Source organism: Lissotriton vulgaris, chromosome 8 (genome assembly GCF_964263255.1).
Source record: "Lissotriton vulgaris chromosome 8, aLisVul1.2, whole genome shotgun sequence".
Lineage (NCBI taxonomy): Eukaryota > Metazoa > Chordata > Amphibia > Caudata > Salamandridae > Lissotriton > Lissotriton vulgaris.
In genome coordinates, this window is record NC_141696.1 from 1,049,402,783 (window position 1) to 1,049,422,261 (window position 19,479).

Sequence of the window (19,479 nt, forward strand, 5' to 3'; positions counted from 1 at the left end):
CAAAATAGAAGTCATCATCTTCAGAACATTTGTCTCTATGAAGTGCTGCAAAACTATATTTTTTAACTGAATATTACCGAAAACATTAATAATGGTATATATGCCGTTATTGGTTCTGAAGGATGTCTGGTGAATCAAAGAAAAATACATTTGATTAATCACCATAAACTGAGTTGCGAAACACCTGACAAAAGGGAATTTTACTATTTAGCTCATTTGCAACATTTCAAGCCATGGCGTTCAGAATTGGAATTACTTGGAGATTTTGACAGCTATGAAGATTCCTTCATTGCGACTATAGGTACTATAGAATGTCCTGTTTTTGCTAATTATGTCAAAATGTTGAATGACGAAATTGAGCAAGAAGCTACAATTGCAGCTGAGTTTGCTAGAGACAGTTCTCAAGACAGTCAAACTTCTGCTCCGTTGAGTCAGGACCCACTGGGAGAACCAATTGTTCTAAATGAAGCAGCAACTGCTATGGAAGAGGTGGAAACAGTAATGCATTAAGGTCAAGAACATCTAACAGACATAGAAAACTTGGAACAACAACTAAATCTTGAGCAGAAAGAAATATATGAGCAAGTGAGAGAACAGATTAACCATGGATTTCTTCATGAGAAAAAAGAGTGCTCTTGCTCATCATTTGAACCTATTCGTATGTATGTGAGTGGACAAGCTGGAACAGGAAAAAGTTTTTTAATTAAAGTAATCACAAGTTTTCTACAGAAAACAACTGACTCACATTTGTCCTGTGTTGTCTCTGCTCCAACTGGGTTGGCGGCACACAATATTAAAGGAATTACTTTGCATCGTTTATTAATGCTACCAGTAGAGCATGGCAACAAATTACAATACCACAAGCTATCTGGAGAAGCTTCTTATGAAGTTTCAAGAGTGTTGAAGAAAATGAAGCTTCTCATTATTGATGAGGTAAGCATGGTCTCAAACATAATGCTTATCTTTGTACATTTAAGAATGCAGCAAATTCTTAAAACAGAGTATGACGTATTATTCTGAGAAAAACACGTCATAGTTTTTGGAGATCTTCTACAACTTACTCCTGTAAAAGGACAGCCTGTCTTTAAAACACTGGTACATGAAGATACTGGAAAGTCTTTGGGGAGTATTGTCAATGTAAACATTTGGTCATATTTTCAGTATAAGGAACTTACTACAAACATGTGACAAGCAAATGATGTTGATTATCGAATTATTCTTCAAGATATAAGAATAGGAAAATTGACCAATCATGGCAAACAAGCTTTACAAACACGATTACTTTCCAATTTGTTTCCAAATGCAAAGATAGTCCCAGAGAAAATATACATGAGAATTGCAGAAAATAAATCTGTAATCTGCTAAATGCCAAAACTACGCTAATGTTCTATATTCAATAAAGAAATATTAAAGTTGGAAAATGAAAAAATTATGAAATTGGAAGCAATTGATAAAATAGAACATGAAGGAATCAGTATTATTTGGCGTGAAACCTTGAAGAGGAAATTGGATTCTTTAGAGAAATCGATAAGTAAAATTGCTGGTTTAGAAAAGAATTTGTATGCATGTGTAAATTGTAGGATAATTTTGCGATGTAATTTGAATGTGCAAAAAGGTTTAGTAAATGGAGCAATGGGTAAAATTGTTGATTTTGTTAATTATGTGAACAGAGCTGGCATTGAATTTTTGAAAATCAAATTTGATGAAATTGCTGAAGTACAACAAGTTAGTCATTGTGCAGCTCGTTTTTTGCTTGTAAAAGATTTGTATGTCTGCAGAAAACAGTTTCCTGTTTGTTTGGCATATGCGGGGACCATTCATAAATCTCGAAGGTTAAGCGTAGATTGTGCTTTAGTGAACATTGAAAATACCGTGTTTAAAGAAGGTATGTCATATGTTGCTTTGTCTCAAGTCAAAACTTTATCTGGATTGTACTTGATTGATTTTGATGAGACAAAAGTTTCTGCAGATTCAAACTGTGTGAAATAGTATAAAAGGTAAAAGAAGTGAATATGCACCCAATTTAGGTCAATATCCAGTGATTGAAAAGCGTGTGGTGGGTAGAAAAAGAAGACTTGAGAATATCTGTTCTGAAACTGAAGACAAAGAAAGATGGAGTTGCACCTCCAAGCAAAAAGACAAAGGACAGTGTTGAAGAGAATGTTGGTTATCGGTTTGAAAATAGTTCTGGTGTCAACTGCTATGTTCTTTGTGTAGGAGATGTTGTTGAAGTTGTGATGGTGGGTACTTGTGTTAGGGTGGCCATGTGTAACGACCGGATTTTCGGACCAGATAGAATCAGCTCACCAAGACACCACCAACCCGGCCGAAACGTAACCACCTCCCTCCTCAGGGCATACTTACCATGGTACCTGGGTACCTACCTGGGGATGGGGAATTAGCAATATACAAGCTTAGATCATCTAAAACACCACCAAATCAATAGGGATTACTGGAAACAATCACTAATTGCTACGGAATTCCATATTCTACACCACACTCTTACCTTATAGTCTCACGGCAACTTAGGCCCAGACTATGCTACCCTCCTACTCATAGTGAAGGGGGCAGTTCTGATTACTTACCATTACACACTGACCACAATCAGTGCTCACACAAGCCACAATCCTGTGGGTATATACACCGTATCCTCCCGGAGCTCTCTCTCTCTCTGTCTCAAGCCACAATCCTGTGGGTATACACACCGTGTCCTCCCGGTGCTCTCACTAACGCTGCTACACAACGGCGATCACTGTCCTATTGATACCTTTAACTCTCTCTCTCTCTGTTGGGAAGTTTCACTATATACTACTGGGAATATACAGTTTGATCCTTTCACACAAGAATGGCCAAATTACGGTATGCAAAGGTTATTCTCTGATTTAAGTGCTCCCTGCTCCCTTACTCAGTTGCCACTTACCCGGACGGGAAACGCATCCGTCCACATAACAGCATCTGACTAGAAGAAAGGTTAACTTTACCATACAAATAACAGTAACACAATGGTTCACTAAGAACTGGGGTCCCTTTATTACACAATAACAAATTATAACAACAATATAATACTGCAATATAACATACAGCCTAAAAAGCAAAGGAAATAATCAGAATGTGTGTGCACGCTAATAAGAAAGGGTCGACGTCACCTTATGAGTACTAAGTCTGGACTCAGTAGTCATCTGGGTTCCCTTCTCGTCTGTGCCTTGGCTAATCTTAGGATCACCCCTGCAGTCACGGATACACGTCTGCACCACTATGCTCTGTCTCCTCTGCTCCCCTCCAAGTCACTGGAACCTCCCTCTTGTTCTCTGTTTCATCTGTCTCACGCTCTCCGTTCTGCACTACTCCTCTCTCCTCTCGATCACGGACTATCTTCACCTTCTGACTTTGATCTTATAAATCAGTTACTGCCGCTCTAATATTCGTTCACTCTGCTAACTTCTTCACTCTGCATGCTCTGATCTTAGTATCAAAGCTCACCAGCTGCTCCAACTAAAATAACTTCAATCTTTTTGAGAGATTATCAGTCTTCGGTCTTTTCGGACTTCAAAATGGCGACCGTCTGCTTTAAGTTGATTAACTGCAATAATGCTAACGACTAGCTGCCGTCTACTAACTGACTGAATGAACTCTCGTCCTCTCTGTACTTTCGCTAATATAGAACCTTGTTCATGCATGGAAATTTCTAGCCAGTAACCTTCCGCCCACCAAATTCTTGTACCACCCCGTGCCAAGGACACGTTCTCAGCCGGCCGGCCTGAAGTTATGTCTTCGACACGAAGAAAAATACAGTCTTTTGATAAGGGCCAGCCCGAGCCAGTTCTCTCCAAGCGAACAACACCTTATAACTAAAACATTACATTTGACCTAAAAGCGTCTCAAGCAGCCGAGGCAGAAAGAAAGATGGAGCCACTCCTGTTCGAGGCCTACAAGGCCCGAAGTAAGCATAACTCTATCAGGAATATACTAGTAACCTTATAAAAGGACGGAATAATACTAATACTAAGGAATTTATCCCCTAACATAAGCTTTATGGCTGAGATACCCGCCACCCCCTCTCAACACAATCCCCAAGGATGGGAAACCGGAAACAGTTCTGAAGTTTTTGGAAGACGGGAGGGAGTAACCCTCCCGGCCGTATTTATTAAAATATGAAACAAAATTAAAGCATTAAATAAACAGTTTCATATTATGTACAATTTCATTACCACATTGCGATGTTTGGCTAACCTTAACAGATTCTCTAATACAAAGGTTCTCCTAGCCGAACTAACATCCTACCAAACATTTACTTGAAATTTTGAAATTGTACATCCTAACGTTTAAGGGCCAACGGCAAGGTCGTAACCGGTGTCAAGATCCCTAACCCAGAAATATCGCCCTCACTTGTGAGGGGCGGCCCAGAGGCGTACCTCAAGTGCAATTACCAATTTCCCTTGACTTGACGGGGGCCCCAATAAAACTCGACGCCACTTAGAGGTCGTACGAGGACTCGTGTGAGGTATCTAGAAGGTAGCGTAGACCCCCCCCCCAAACCCCACACAACTTACCACATCTGCCGTCGCAGACGTCCTGGCCCCGGGAAATTCCCCAGGAGGGGGCTGTAACCCCTCCTACCCAGGAAGGGGCCTTGACCGCCTTTCCTTTTCTTTCGGCGACCCATCCTTAGAAGGGACCGCCTCCCCGTTGAGGGGCCAATGGCCACCTCCCCCGAGCGCTCCCATCCGTGCTGGGTGACGCCCACTCATAGGGATCTACCAATTAGTGCTCACCGATCATGACCTTACCGCCCGACCAAAATAAATACGACAATGCTAACTAAATGACTAAACTAAAAAGATAGTAGCAACTACAACTTTATTCAAAGCATGCTTACCAATGAACACTAAAGCAGAATTTCTTTATTTGCGAAACGTAACACAAATCGACCATTCTTTATTACATACTCAAAATCAACATGATAATACCACAACCTGTAAACGAAAATCAGAGTTAACCATCAACCTTATTCACAAAACCACTTGCTGTCCTCAGGGGCTGGTGGGTGGGTCAAAATTGGCTCTTCGTTCCGTCTCGAGCTCACGTGCAGCGAGGAGGTGCAGCTTCAGAGCACAGGAACAAGAGGATGCCTTCGGATCTTGCTTCTCCTTTTATCCGTCTTCAGGGCGGGCGTAAACCCGCCCCTGCCTGCCCCAAGGGCGTGGCCAGCCGCGTCGGTGTCTGGGCCAACCCACTCCAGGGCGGGAAAAGGCGCGCCCCGGCTACGCCGCTTCGGGCATACCAGCCGAGACTCGCCTCCCGCCCAAGATGGCTTCCCGGGGGGATCGTGGTACTCCGCCATAAGTTCGGGGGGACCGAGTGGTCGCCCCTTTCCATATGGCTGAGATACCCGCCACCCCCTCTCAACACAATCCCCAAGGATGGGAAACCGGAAACAGTTCTGAAGTTTTTGGAAGACGGGAGGGAGTAACCCTCCCGGCCGTATTTATTAAAATATGAAACAAAATTAAAACATTAAATAAACAGTTTCATATTATGTACAATTTCATTACCACATTGCGATGTTTGGCTAACCTTAACAGATTCTCTAATACAAAGGTTCTCCTAGCCGAACTAACATCCTACCAAACATTTACTTGAAATTTTGAAATTGTACATCCTAACGTTTAAGGGCCAACGGCAAGGTCGTAACCGGTGTCAAGATCCCTAACCCAGAAATATCGCCCTCACTTGTGAGGGGCGGCCCAGAGGCGTACCTCAAGTGCAATTACCAATTTCCCTTGACTTGACGGGGGCCCCAATAAAACTCGACGCCACTTAGAGGTCGTACGAGGACTCGTGTGAGGTATCTAGAAGGTAGCGTAGACCCCCCCCCAAACCCCACACAACTTACCACATCTGCCGTCGCAGACGTCCTGGCCCCGGGAAATTCCCCAGGAGGGGGCTGTAACCCCTCCTACCCAGGAAGGGGCCTTGACCGCCTTTCCTTTTCTTTCGGCGACCCATCCTTAGAAGGGACCGCCTCCCCGTTGAGGGGCCAATGGCCACCTCCCCCGAGCGCTCCCATCCGTGCTGGGTGACGCCCACTCATAGGGATCTACCAATTAGTGCTCACCGATCATGACCTTACCGCCACAGGCCGGATAGTTGACCGGCTATCCGGACCCCCCACAAAACTCCTACCTAAAGGTCATGGTGTAACGTTTTTAGCCATGCTAAGAAGTCTCCTATGAGTAACTCATTCCCCACCCGAGACAAATGCACTCCATCCCCCAAATACATACTGTCATCATTAATACACCCATGCGAAATAGAATGCAGTGTCTTGGAACGGAACAACCTACTCACTTTGTTATTAAGCTTTCTCACAGAATGATTTAAAGCAGGAACCGAAATAGCCCCCCGCCATACCTTTCGTGGGATCATATGGGACCACGCAATTGTGCACCCTGGAACTCTCCTCGCCAACCAACTTACAGTGGAAAGCATCGCCTCAAGAAGAAGTCGTCTACCAGTGGTGACCAAATCATTACCCCCAAGATGTACTATGACTACAGACGGCGGTGACCTCGTCCGCCCTAGCAAATCCTCAAAAAATGATTGAAACTGGTCAATACAGAGACCGCCTCTTCCGTAGAAGGACACCCTGTACCCGTATTCCCCAGCTACGTGAATCATATCACCTGCCTTGAATACGTCTGCGGCACGTCTCACGTATGAGTGGCCCACGACCCACACCTCCTCTTTCACAGCCGGTGATGTCTGACCGCTGGCCCGGTGTAGGCTTGCGCAACTGAAAATCAAACAAAAACAAGAAGCGTGAGTACATTGTTACAGCTTCACAACATGTGCAACCGCACATAACTTTTATAACAATTGGAGGACCAACGCCCCACCCGTTTAACTTGGTCAACATTCAGACCCCCGGCTGTAGCTTCTGTAGCAGCCCCTATCCGAAAGGAATGGGTCCCAAACTCGCCCGGGTTCAAGCCCGCAGCGGCAATCGACATCGCAAGCACCCGCTGGAACTGAAACTTTGTCAGTGGGGTGGCGTCAGCGTGTCTCAACAAGGTCCCCCCCCATGATGCCACCCTTCGTGCTAGATAATCCTCTAAACACCTTACCGGGCACATGGAGGACCCGGAAATCCTGCGTATGATTACGCAGTCACCCATTCCACTCTGATCGGTCTTGGACCTGACAAAGGAGACCGTCATCGTCTCCCCCCTGATCTGGACGTGCTCCTGGCACAAACCTCCTGTCACATCCTGCTTGTTCCTCGCCACTAGTTCGCTTACCCGCATAGCCCCATGGAATGCCAGCGTAAAAGCGGCTCGGAATAACACTGTCTCAAACTGAGATGAACACGTAGCAGGGAGTCTGGATAATAACTGGGCCAACCTATCCAAACCTATCGGGCGCCTCTCGTCTACTTTGCGACCCTCAAGGCGTTGCCACCCTCGTAGCGCTTTCTGTACAACGAAAGACGCTGTCGGGTCCTGGATCCCATGAGCCCTAGCAACAAAGGAAATGGCAGCCCGATGCCTCTGAGCCGTGGCCACCGATTTCCCGACCAGATGTAAGGACATCAGAAAATTTACAACCCACTCCTCCCGGCCCCAAAGCTCCTCTCTATCCGACCCCAAAAAGGCTAAATAGGACCGGAACGCCCCTTCATATGCCTTCCTCGTCCTGGTTGCTAAACTCTCTCCCACGAGGTTACGAAGTTCGGGGCACCGAGAGACCAGAGAGCTTCAGGGAAGGGTGCCGGCTCCGGGTCCGCTGTGGGAAGGAAACCCCAGAAAGCCTGCATACGAAAACAAGACAGTGCATCAGCCGCCTGGTTCATTACCCCTGGGACATGTCTTGCTCTGAATAGCACATTCAATTGCATACACAGTAAAACAATTTCCTTGAGCAATCTCAAAATCCATTTGCATCGTGCTGCCTGACTATTGATACACTCGACCACGGTCATATTGTCAGACCAAAATACCACAGAGTGATCTTTGAAACCTTCAGGCCAAGTTCTCAGGGCCACTAAAATGGGGAAAAGTTCCAGGAAGGCAATGTTACTCGTCAGTCCACTGTCATGCCACCATGTCGGCCACTTTTGTGCAGACCATCTTGTGCCGAAGATGGCGCCGAAACCTATGCTCCCTGCCGAGTCTGTCCACAGCCCCAGCTTCTCGGAGGACACGGCCGGTTTGTTCCAGACGACTCGACCATTGAAATTCGCCAGAAATGCCAACCAAATGCGCATGTCCTGGCGGACCTCGGCCGAGAGCCTTGTGCGATGATGGCACTCCTTCAGGCCGACCATGGCTTGAGCAATCGAACGGGAAAAGGGGCGGGCCATTGGTATAACCCTCAGGGCAAAATTCAACTGGCCAACTAGCTGCTGTAATTGATGCAGCTTAACCTTAGGTCCATTTATACACATTTGCAGGGATGTCCTGAACCTTGACACTTTGTCAACTGGTAAATGAAAACAACCTTCTCTGGAGTCTAACTCGATCCCCAGAAACTCGAGGTGAGTGGAAGGCCCCACAGTCTTACCTGGTGCCAATGGCACGCCAAACTGATTCATCAAGACACAGAATTGCGCCAAAGCCTGCCCACATTCCGGATCCCCGGCTGCCCCCAAGAACAAAAAATCATCAAGGTAATGCATCACATGTTGGAAACCCGTCTTCCTTGTGAAGACCCATTGTAGAAAACTACTGAATTTTTCGAAATAGGCACAGGATATAGAGCACCCCATCGGCATACACCTATCCATGTAATACTGACCCTGAAACATGAAACCTAGGAGACGCTGATCGTCTGGATGTACCGGGAGCAACCGGAACGCTGACTCGATATCAGATTTTGCCATCAGCGCCCCGGGCCCCAGGCGATTCAAAATGGCTACGGCCTCATCGAAGGATGCGTACCGCACCGAACACACTTCCGGGTCTATCGCTTCGTTTACGGAAAGACCACGTGGGGCTGATAAATTATGTATCAGCCGAAACTCACCCGGGTCCTTCTTTGGGACCACACCTAGAGGGGAACAAACAAAGTCAGGAACCAGCGGTACACTAAATGGACCGGCGACTCGACCTCGAGTAACTTCCTTCCTGATCTTATCCTGTACCACGGTCGTATGCTGGAAGACCGATAGCTGATTTTTACATTTCCCTGCACCTTGAAAGTCCCCCACTGGGATGCGAAAACCATAAGAAAACCCGTTCCGCAACACCCCAGCAGAAGTACGATCCGGGTATTCACTGAGCCAAGGAATCATTGCCAAGGTATCAATCGGGGTAGGTAAAGGCGCCCCTCGGACTATGTTAGACCTGTTTGGCGCCTCCTCTACCCCCGTTATCACCCGTTTTGGCTCTGCACGTGGACTCAGGATGGGATGATTGCCCGCACCCACTACATTCGTGTCTAAATTTGCACGATCCCTGGGGCCTAGTACATTTACCCCTGTTGAAGTTCCAACAAACCCCCCTTTTTCCTGTATTGCCGGCAGGCCTCGAGTAATTGTCGGTACCCGCACCCGATCGAAAGGGCGTCCCCGCATATGGGCGGGAGGATTCGCCAACGTTACTCCCTACTAATGGCAATTTTAACATACCAGTATCCTTCATTTTGGACCAAGATACAGAATCATAACAATCCCACGTTAAATTTTTATCATGTTCTTTAGCTTTTCTAAACAGGTTATCATAGCAAAACCAATGATTACCCTCGTGTGATACCGAGTACCCCATGATTCGTGACTGATAAATCGGCAATTCGGGTAACAGATCGGGCCTTCTTTCCCCCAGGATTGATGTAAAAACCCCCCACGCTTGGCCCCAATTACCAATGTTTTCATTTACCTTAAAGGCGGCCATTTTTGCGCGCCAAACACTCGGATGCATGAGATCCTTCTGGCCTTTAACATGCTCCATCTCATAGTGATCAGTCAGCAACGAGAAGATGTTTACGTACTCCCCTGCCCAAATCTTTTCCTTGATAGCCAAAGGAACATGCTGACCCAACTTTTCCCTACGAGAGGGTGCTGACTCGTCCCTCGCAATCGGCAATGGCCGCTTACCTGCACCGGACGTTGCCTCTGCTACTGAACCCGTCCCCTGCGGCTTCTCTACTGCTGCAGCCAGTGTGGACACCTTCGCTGCATTCCGTGACTCACGCAATTGCTTCATCAGCTCGTGTGCGTCGACAGCCGCGGCGCCCTCGCTACCTTTTCCCAACCACGCTGCTAATTGTGCTGCCAGCTCGGGCGGCATATCTTCCCCGGACACGGGGGTGACCACAACGGGAATCGGATTCCCTTCCTCCGGCACGGGAGTGGGAGCCTCGAGCGGGGTATTGGGACCCGGGTTGTCTCCTCCAGCTGCTCCCCTCCTGGGCCTCTTATTTTTTCCTCCCGGGGCTGTTCCCGCCAAAGGACGTTTCGGCCCCCCTTCCTCGTCCTTATCCATTCGCCTCTTTAAGTCGGTCACCTCTTTCATGAGAACGCGCAGCATCTGGTCAGTAGTCATGCGCTTTCCCGCCTTCTTCGGCATTCTCCAACAGAGTATCTGAAAAACAAACAAGAACGATTACAACGCTCAAAATTGGCTCTTCGTTCCGTCTCGAGCTCACGTGCAGCGAGGAGGTGCAGCTTCAGAGCACAGGAACAAGAGGATGCCTTCGGATCTTGCTTCTCCTTTTATCCGTCTTCAGGGCGGGCGTAAACCCGCCCCTGCCTGCCCCAAGGGCGTGGCCAGCCGCGTCGGTGTCTGGGCCAACCCACTCCAGGGCGGGAAAAGGCGCGCCCCGGCTACGCCGCTTCGGGCATACCAGCCGAGACTCGCCTCCCGCCCAAGATGGCTTCCCGGGGGGATCGTGGTACTCCGCCATAAGTTCGGGGGGACCGAGTGGTCGCCCCTTTCCAATAGGCCCTAGAATAGAGAAAAGAATAGGGAATTATGTCAAGCATCTTGTAAATAGGCCAGGTCTAAGGCTCTAATCCCTCTATTAGAATGATAGTAGGCTAAAGTCACCTTCACTCAAAAAGGGGAACAAAAACCCGGTCAGAACACCATGTAGATGTTGAACAGCGTCGGAATGATGGATGAGTCCTGGGGAACCCATAGATGATGTCAGAGATTTTGGATCAGAAGGCTGGGAGGCGGACATTCAGGATTACTATGGAACAACTTCCAAACAAAGGACTTGATACATACTATTTGGCTGTAAGGAAAAGTGTGCAAAACCATTAAGGACTTTTTGCTGTGTATTTTGTCAGCATCTATTTCTAAGTAACATTATTTACAGTGTAAGAAAATTCATCATAATGTATTGTTATTTTATGATTGTTTGAGATATGCTATTTTTACGTAAGAAATTACTCTTAGAAAAAAACATTTAAGATATGTTTTATTTCTATTTTTTATAATGTTATTAAGAATGTTGACTTGGTTTTTTTAAGATATCCTTATGGATTGTCTTTTTTTTGCCCGCTGTTATGTGATGAGTACTACTGAACTCACTGTTTGTAGTGAAATTCAATATATTCTGAGAACATCAAAAAAGGCAAATGAAATGTTTTACACTTTTTTTGTGTTGTAAAATATATCTAGTAACTGTGTTTTTTTGTATCTTCCACCGGTGTCAATTTTATAATATATACTTTTTTATTTATTTATTATCCTTAAGGTAAGTACAAGTAACTGACTCAGCCGCGGCCCGTGGAGCGAGTTGTAGTGAGGTAGGCACGTGGCTCGGGGGAGGGGTAAGATGGGCGGTTATAAACAGCGGAATGTGGATGATTGCAGGTAAGTAAACACTTACATTTATAAAATGAATTTCGTATCCTGCACCCTGCATCGCAAAATGCGATGCAGGGCACGAAACAAAGTGGCATATTATCAACAAAAGGCGATACATTATTGCCGCTTTTATGGGCAGGAAAAATTCCGATAAAACAGCAAAAATGGGCTTGATAATAGGGCCTTGGAAATTCCCATAGCAGCCCAGGTTTTGGTGTTAACTTGGGCTCTTATAGGAATTCACAAGGGCCTATTATCAAAACCTTTATCGCCACTTTATCGGCAGTTTTCCTCCTGATAAAAGCGGCAATAATCTTAATAATGTCTTTGGGCATATTATCAGCCTGGCCGATACAATTATCGCCGCTTTATCGGCAGGAAACTTCCAAGGTATGGCTGGAAGGTATGGAAAGATGTCTGGAGCGCATGGAGTTCCTTCGTGGAATAAGAGATATGTTTAAAGATTGGAAATTAGTTTCTTTTCGCAAACAAAACGGTACCTCATTGGGAGATGAAAAGCATTGTTTTTTAAAAGTAGGGGCAAATTCGTTTTGTGGAAAAACATCTTTGTGATTGGTTAAGAAAAAGAAGTTTGAACGTGGAGTACATATTATAGGATAAAATTTGCTCAAGTCAACCACACCTGAGCCCTCATTTATGAAAAGTGACGCATTCTTGCGCAGGTGCAGGGATGCGTCCCAATTCCGTACGACGCGCTGCGTCAGAATTTTGCGACGCAGATGCGTCTGATTAATGCAATGGGGCATCATGTCGCAAGTAATGCCGAAAGCCGGAAAGAAGTGACGCAGACGCTGCCGTCCTGACGCACCGGAAAGTCACGCAAGTGCTGGAAAAGTGCCGTAAGTCACTATTGCGGGACTGATGCAAGTGTATGCGTCACTGTGCCACTTTCACGTTGCGTCAGAATCCGGAAAACGCCAAAAATACACGCATCATCTCCTAATTCTCCCGCAAATGGAAAAAATCGCTACCATGGAGCCTAAAGGACACAGCAGCAGTCAAGGGAACCTTCCACATGGCAGCCAGAATGCCCAGCCTGAAACACAGGGAGAAACACATGGAAAGAGGAAAAGGAAAATAAATGTCAGTGCTGAGGAGAACGACATACTCATAAATGAGGTGACAGACCACCAGCACCAGCTTTTTGCAAGTTCCAAGTTGCCATTATCAAAAAAAGAGGCCATTTGGCAAAGAAGGTAATGTTGTGCAGTGCATAAACTAAGGTGGCTGGCTCAATTACTGACGTGTTGTGGAAAGAGAAGTCATGCAATGTCATGAACTGTGAAGGGTCTTCAAAAAGTATTGTACCAGGGACATGCACATGTCACATTTGGTAAACACCTACCCCTGTCAAAGTGATAACATATTTCCAAAGTGAAGTCCCAGCCCACTGCTACACCTGACAAGTGCCACACGCAGGTGCAAATATACAACTACCCTCATGAAATACCAATCACACAACATCCTGCAACAGTGCTGGCAGGATGTTATTTTGATCATGTAGTGGTGGCACAATGTGCCACACCCACAATAATAGGCCACAGACAGCCATGTAACATAGTACAACATATCATGTCATTGCATCATTCCCACATTAAAGTGTGAGAAAGCGCAATTCCAGGGCTGTTGCTGGGGGTGTACCCAGAAACATCCATGTCCAATTGACAATGTCCAATAGCAAAGTCAAACTGTAATTATTACGGTGCGCCACAAAGATATGCATCCTCAGGGTCTGTGTAAGGCATGCACAAGCTGATTAAATACAAACTGTTCCCTCTCTGATATACCCAACATGTAGCTGTTGCATTCAAGTGGACACATAGAAAGCGGGAAAATTCTTTTGATGACTGCTTCATGCAGGAATGTGTCCCTTCCATGCACACAAACACTGATCCCCTGCACCGCTGGACCCCCTGCAACATGGTGCAAGTTTGCCTGGGTCGGCGCATGCCAAGCATTGTGCACCTATGTCGTTGTGAAAGACAGGTGACACCAATAAAGATACCCTACTGATAGTCACCCCAGGCAGGCCCAAAATCTGTCATTGTACTACTTTGTGCATGATAGTTTCAGCCACATCATCTGCATATGTAAGGGAAAGTACTCAGGAATGTTACTCAGCATGCGAAGCCCTGTGCCACATTACACAAGCATAATGCATAACGTATGCATGTTGGGTCTGCACATCCAAACAAAAATATCAGTAGTGGTGCTGTGCAATCCATCAAAATGTAGGAAATACATTAGCATCTGGCAATTGTGTCAGTACCTCACACCTGCATCATGGTAGGTATAGGGGTGAGGCAGTGCCACCGGGAGAGGCCTGCACCAAGGTTTGCTGTACTTGAATGATGCTCCTCACATGAATGCATGACTTAAGCACTGACCAGCTACGTCTGGATGAATGACGTATATAACATGAATAACAACATGTAGTGACATACAGTGAATACAGCACATCTATGTTGTCATGACCATGGGAAAAACATAAGTGTACCAATGGTGTTCTTGCAGTGAAAGAACATCCAACATCCATAGTTTGCAGGAATGCGCACCATCTCACCGAACGCCTCCATTCATGGTATGTACCTATGCATGCACTGCAGCACACCTATATTGCAAGGGGCGCAGTCCAGCTGCTAAACATCCCGCAAATACGCACCATAGTTAATTATACAAATGGATCATCAGCGACTCTGCAGCACTGTTTGTGTAGCTTAAGTGCCAAGAATGTTTAATCACATTAGCAAGCTGTAGCATACAGATGAGAGCAAATGCTCAGGAGTGATAGCAACTTCTATGTCAATGGCATTGCATGTCCCAACAAAACTATGGTAATGACATGCAAAGTAGGCGTTACGTATCCAAATAATGCTAACAAGTTGACTAACTGCACCTTGCAAGATTAGCAAGGCTGTCACAGACATGAGAGAAACAAGCAAACTCATGCAAATGCACAATAGCTCCCGGAATGTAAAGCCACAACATACATGTCCCTAAGGAAGGTCACAATTCGTGGTACAACATATATGCATGGGACTGGTAATGGACAGCGCTGCAAACAAGGTTACAGGGTTGCCCTGTGACAAAGATACACTCTACAAATGTGCAACAACAACAATATTGTGTGCATTCCAATGGCACAACCATGAAAATTGTTGCTGCAAGAAGACAGTGAGGCAACACTTCTCACCATGTCCCTCCTTGCAATAGCATGGATGTACAGCACCCACTGGACATTGCTCCATGATTCTAGCAATGACTGATCCATTACAAATCATAATGTCAGTGTATGCACAACCATGCCGCAACTCCATCAATGCATAGTGGCAGACGATGCCAATGGCACTGCCCACATACATGGCTGCCATGAGGCAGGGGGAAAGTAGGGATGCAAGTACATTCATGAGGGGTGCAGAAATGATGGTGTCATTAGAGATCCTAACAGTGCTATTTGTGTGCTGTAGTGTCACAAGTTGCAAACAAAACAGGTGATTGACAGAATGTGGATCAATGTCACACATTCACCCCAGTCCAAAGATCTGGGCCCAAATCCATCGTTTTTTTGCACTCCACACCACCCTGGGTTAGACAATGGCGATATGCAAATCAGCTCTGACCCTGTGCCCCATGGGAATAGTCCAGTCCGAACTACAAAAGCCATGTCCTTCCCAGAACGGAATCAAGCATCCGAGGACCGGACCGGTTTCGAGGTAACACCTCTCATCAGCCCGGCTAGCTTGACTCCAGTGGTGTGGAGTGCCTGGGACCCACGTCTGAGCATCCCCAGCGCACTTAGGGCACTGGAGGTCATCGAGAGGGATGCTGTCTGTGGATGTCACACACTGGGGTCCAATGAGGTCAAAAATGGTTTTGGAGAATGGAGCACATGGCCTGTGTGTCCTGCCTCCATGGGCCTGGTCAAGATAATGTACTTGTCGTAGTACATGGTCAACCATGGCACATTAGAGTGCCTGCTCATTCTGAGTGTACCAGTGTATGGGTTAACAATGCCTCTTCCATGATTGTCGTGCTGCCACATGCAGGTGACACAGAAGTTGTCAGTGACAGTGATGGGGATGTCTGTAGCAGAGTTACGTCCTGGCAGGTGAGGTGGCGTACAGGGTTGAAGGTGAGGAGGTTGCTGACATTGTATTGTTGCAGTGTCCAAGAGGAATAAACCTTGGTTCACAGTGTGGACCTTAGCCAGTCAAATGCAAACAGCGTAGACTATGGTTGCCGTACTGTTTTGCGATGACCATTACAATGTATGCTGCACAATGTCAACAATGCAATGCATGTGTACCAAAATATCATCTCAAACTACCTAATTGTGACCACAATTATGTAGTGATGTAAGTACTTCATGTGGTAATGTGTGTCAGTATGAAAAACAAATACATTGTGACAAATCAAAGAAATATCTAAAATGTTGTGCATTTAATAATAACATTTGGTTGTGTCATGGGGTGACATATGTCTGAACTATTATTTGTATAGATCATGAGAAATAGGGGGTGACATGTTGAGAATATTAACAAATGCTGTGTATATTTGTTTTGGCAATGAAAAATGGTGTGTGCATTACTCACTAATCTGACTCAATTGTGTGTGTCGTGGTTGTACATAAAGGAATTTAATGCTTCAGGTCTGGGTGTGTGGTGACAAGGATAGTTTGTCCATGTACTCACTGAACTTTGAACAGTGTAATTAAAGTCTCTGCTGTGCAACACCTACTCTACAGTTGCAACATGCCTAGTATTATCAATTAATTCAATGGAATGTGATGACATGGCATGTTTTGGTAATATGTATGTGCCTTTTGGCACAAGAGTGGTACACCTGCTCTGCATGGGGGCACAGTGGCAAACATTGGCAATTGGGGGGGACAGCTGTGAGTCAACAAATGCAGGAAAGAACAATGAATGTCTTATGGATGCAGGGATGTGTGTGTGAGTGGGTGCTGCAAAACATATAGTGGCCGATTCACAGAATGAACTTAAGACTCGATCCAAAACTTACTACTATATTGGTATTCACAGAATGCACTTACTAATTTTAGCATTCACAGAATGAACTTACTACTTTTGGTATTCACAGAAGTTCGGATTTTGTCTTATGTTTCTCTGAAGACAGACTTAAGACAGACTTAAGGCAAAATCCTAACTTCTGTGAATACCAAAAGTACTAAGTTCATTCTGTGAATGCCAACAGTAGTAAGTGCATTCTGTCAACACCAAAATAGTAGTAAGTTTAGGATTGAGTCTTACGTTCGTTCTGTGAATCAGGCACACATTGAGGGAAGTCTGACCTCAAAGCTGTGTCCCATTTCTCTGGAGCCTATGCAACCCTGCCTTTGTGTCACGTAAAAGGAATTAGGCAGCCAGGCTCACTACTCTGAGTCAATCACAACGCTGTGAAGTGCTGGTGTGACTGGTAATAGGAAATGGGATAAGTCATGCAGCCACATGCTGAAGTGTCGGCCATGTTTGCCATGGAGGGTGAAATGCAGCCTGCATACCAAACATGGAAGTGGGTATTGCTGCTCTGGTCAGCATGGGTGGCACCTGAGTCATCTTGCCAATATGCACATGACCCACCTCATCTTAGATGTCCCCTACCCACCCTCCCATGCCATGATGACACATAGCATGATCACATCAGTCACTCATCCCTTGTGTTTCCATAATAAGTCAGCTCAGTGCTCTCATCTGAGCCCACACTCCACATATGGTCTATGAGCTACCACTAAGGCCCCCACCCCTGTCTTCATGTGTTCCGTCATCACTGAATATTGTACCTCACAATTACCCTACTCAATGTCAGCCACTGTGCAAGCGCACAGCAGACGCATGTACATGGTGTGCTGAAGGCACGCCTATGGCAAGTCTGAATGCGCACATATGTGTCCCAAATGCAATCATTTCCAGCAGCAACTGATATACAGTCACTCACTGATGCAGCTCAGCCAGCCTCCATGCACTCATACATGGAAAAAATTGGAGAATGACAACAGGCCTTTGCAAACATGACCCACAGACATTTCACATGCCTACACTGCTGACAAACCTCAACCACCAACCTGGTCTCAAACACAGCCAACGCCAGCGTATCTGCAAGTGAAAGTCCCACCTGGATACACAACTGCGCATACCAGACCTCCACCCTCTGCAAGCCTAACAAACAGCACTACAGGGACATGGCATGGTAGAGCACTGATCTCTAAGAAGCAAGAGGCACCAGCAGATACCATGGTAAGAACTGTATAAACACCAAGACACCTGAAATGTAAAACACATACATGGACGCAATAAGGGACTACAACAAAAAAATAGTCTTAGATAATGGAAAGTCCTGCAAACTCGTCAAGGTCCTGCATGAATAAAACAACCTATGCTGCAAAGCTACAGACATCACCCTGGCACTACAGCCCTGTGATAAGTGTCCAACAAAGTTCACCATAAAGTAAAAAATGTCACTACAACAACTTTGCCGTACACATGAGATGCCACAGGCAGCACCACGCAAACCTCTCCCAACACAACAGCCATACTACCATACCCACCGGGACACCAGTCACAGCTCAATGCACCCCCTCCAACATGAGATACAGCCACCTGTGGGATCACTACAGCCCTGTCCACATCACATCAACAACAGCACCCAGATCACCCTATTCACAGCCACAGGTGACATCTGCACCCTCCGGGACCAAGAGCTGTGAGTGTGCTCTGACACAGACTAACACCACACAGATTTGCTACACTACATGAAGCAGGATTCCAAGGAACAACGCTTAACTGGGTCACTCAAGTGAAGTGTGGCTCAGGGGTTAGAGGCAGCAGACCTGGAGCTTGAGTTCGGCCCGGGACCAGGGTTCAATTCCCCGCCTCGGCGGGTCTTGGGCTCAAAAATTCCACGGACTCGTTAATTCTCGCTCCGGTGCCTTCTCGACTCACGGGTTCACACTCTGCGACTCTGGGCAATAGCTTGCTTAATCTCCACAACGGCCCCTCGCGGTGGGATGCCTGACTTTCACCTTGTGGATACCCTGCCAGGGTTATCTCACAGGGGAATACCAGGACGGGTTCCCTAAGCAAGCGCTGAGATGCCCCTGGGTAAGTTGTGCGCTATATAAGTCTCATTCATTTCATTTCATTTCACTCATCCCAGCAAGAGGTCCAAGGATCAGACTGACAACCTTCATCTTTAAAATCACGTAATTGCAATGCTGAATGCAAGAGGGACCATCTATGTGTCTGACCCTTGTCAACATCAACAAGGCTGCCTCAGCGCCATTTGAAACCAAACACAGCCTCAACATTGTATCCATTGCTGATGACAGACAGCTCATACTCTTCCACACCTAAGACTACACCAACCAAAGACTTGAAATACATTGAGGAATGCATTACGTCGCAGTCTGCATGAACCACAGCTGCATGAAAACAAAATCAGAGAATACAGAAGTCTGTGTCCTTGGAACAACTCCTTCAGCATGTAAAAACACCTGTTGGATCTCCCACTCTGATGGGAAGGGGCTGCCGCTACCGCTCAAAGAGACAGGTCTTGATGAGTCTTCTGAATGTGAGTAGGTCCTGGGTCTGCCGTAGGTGGGCCGGGAGGGTGTGCAAGGTCTTGGCGGCGA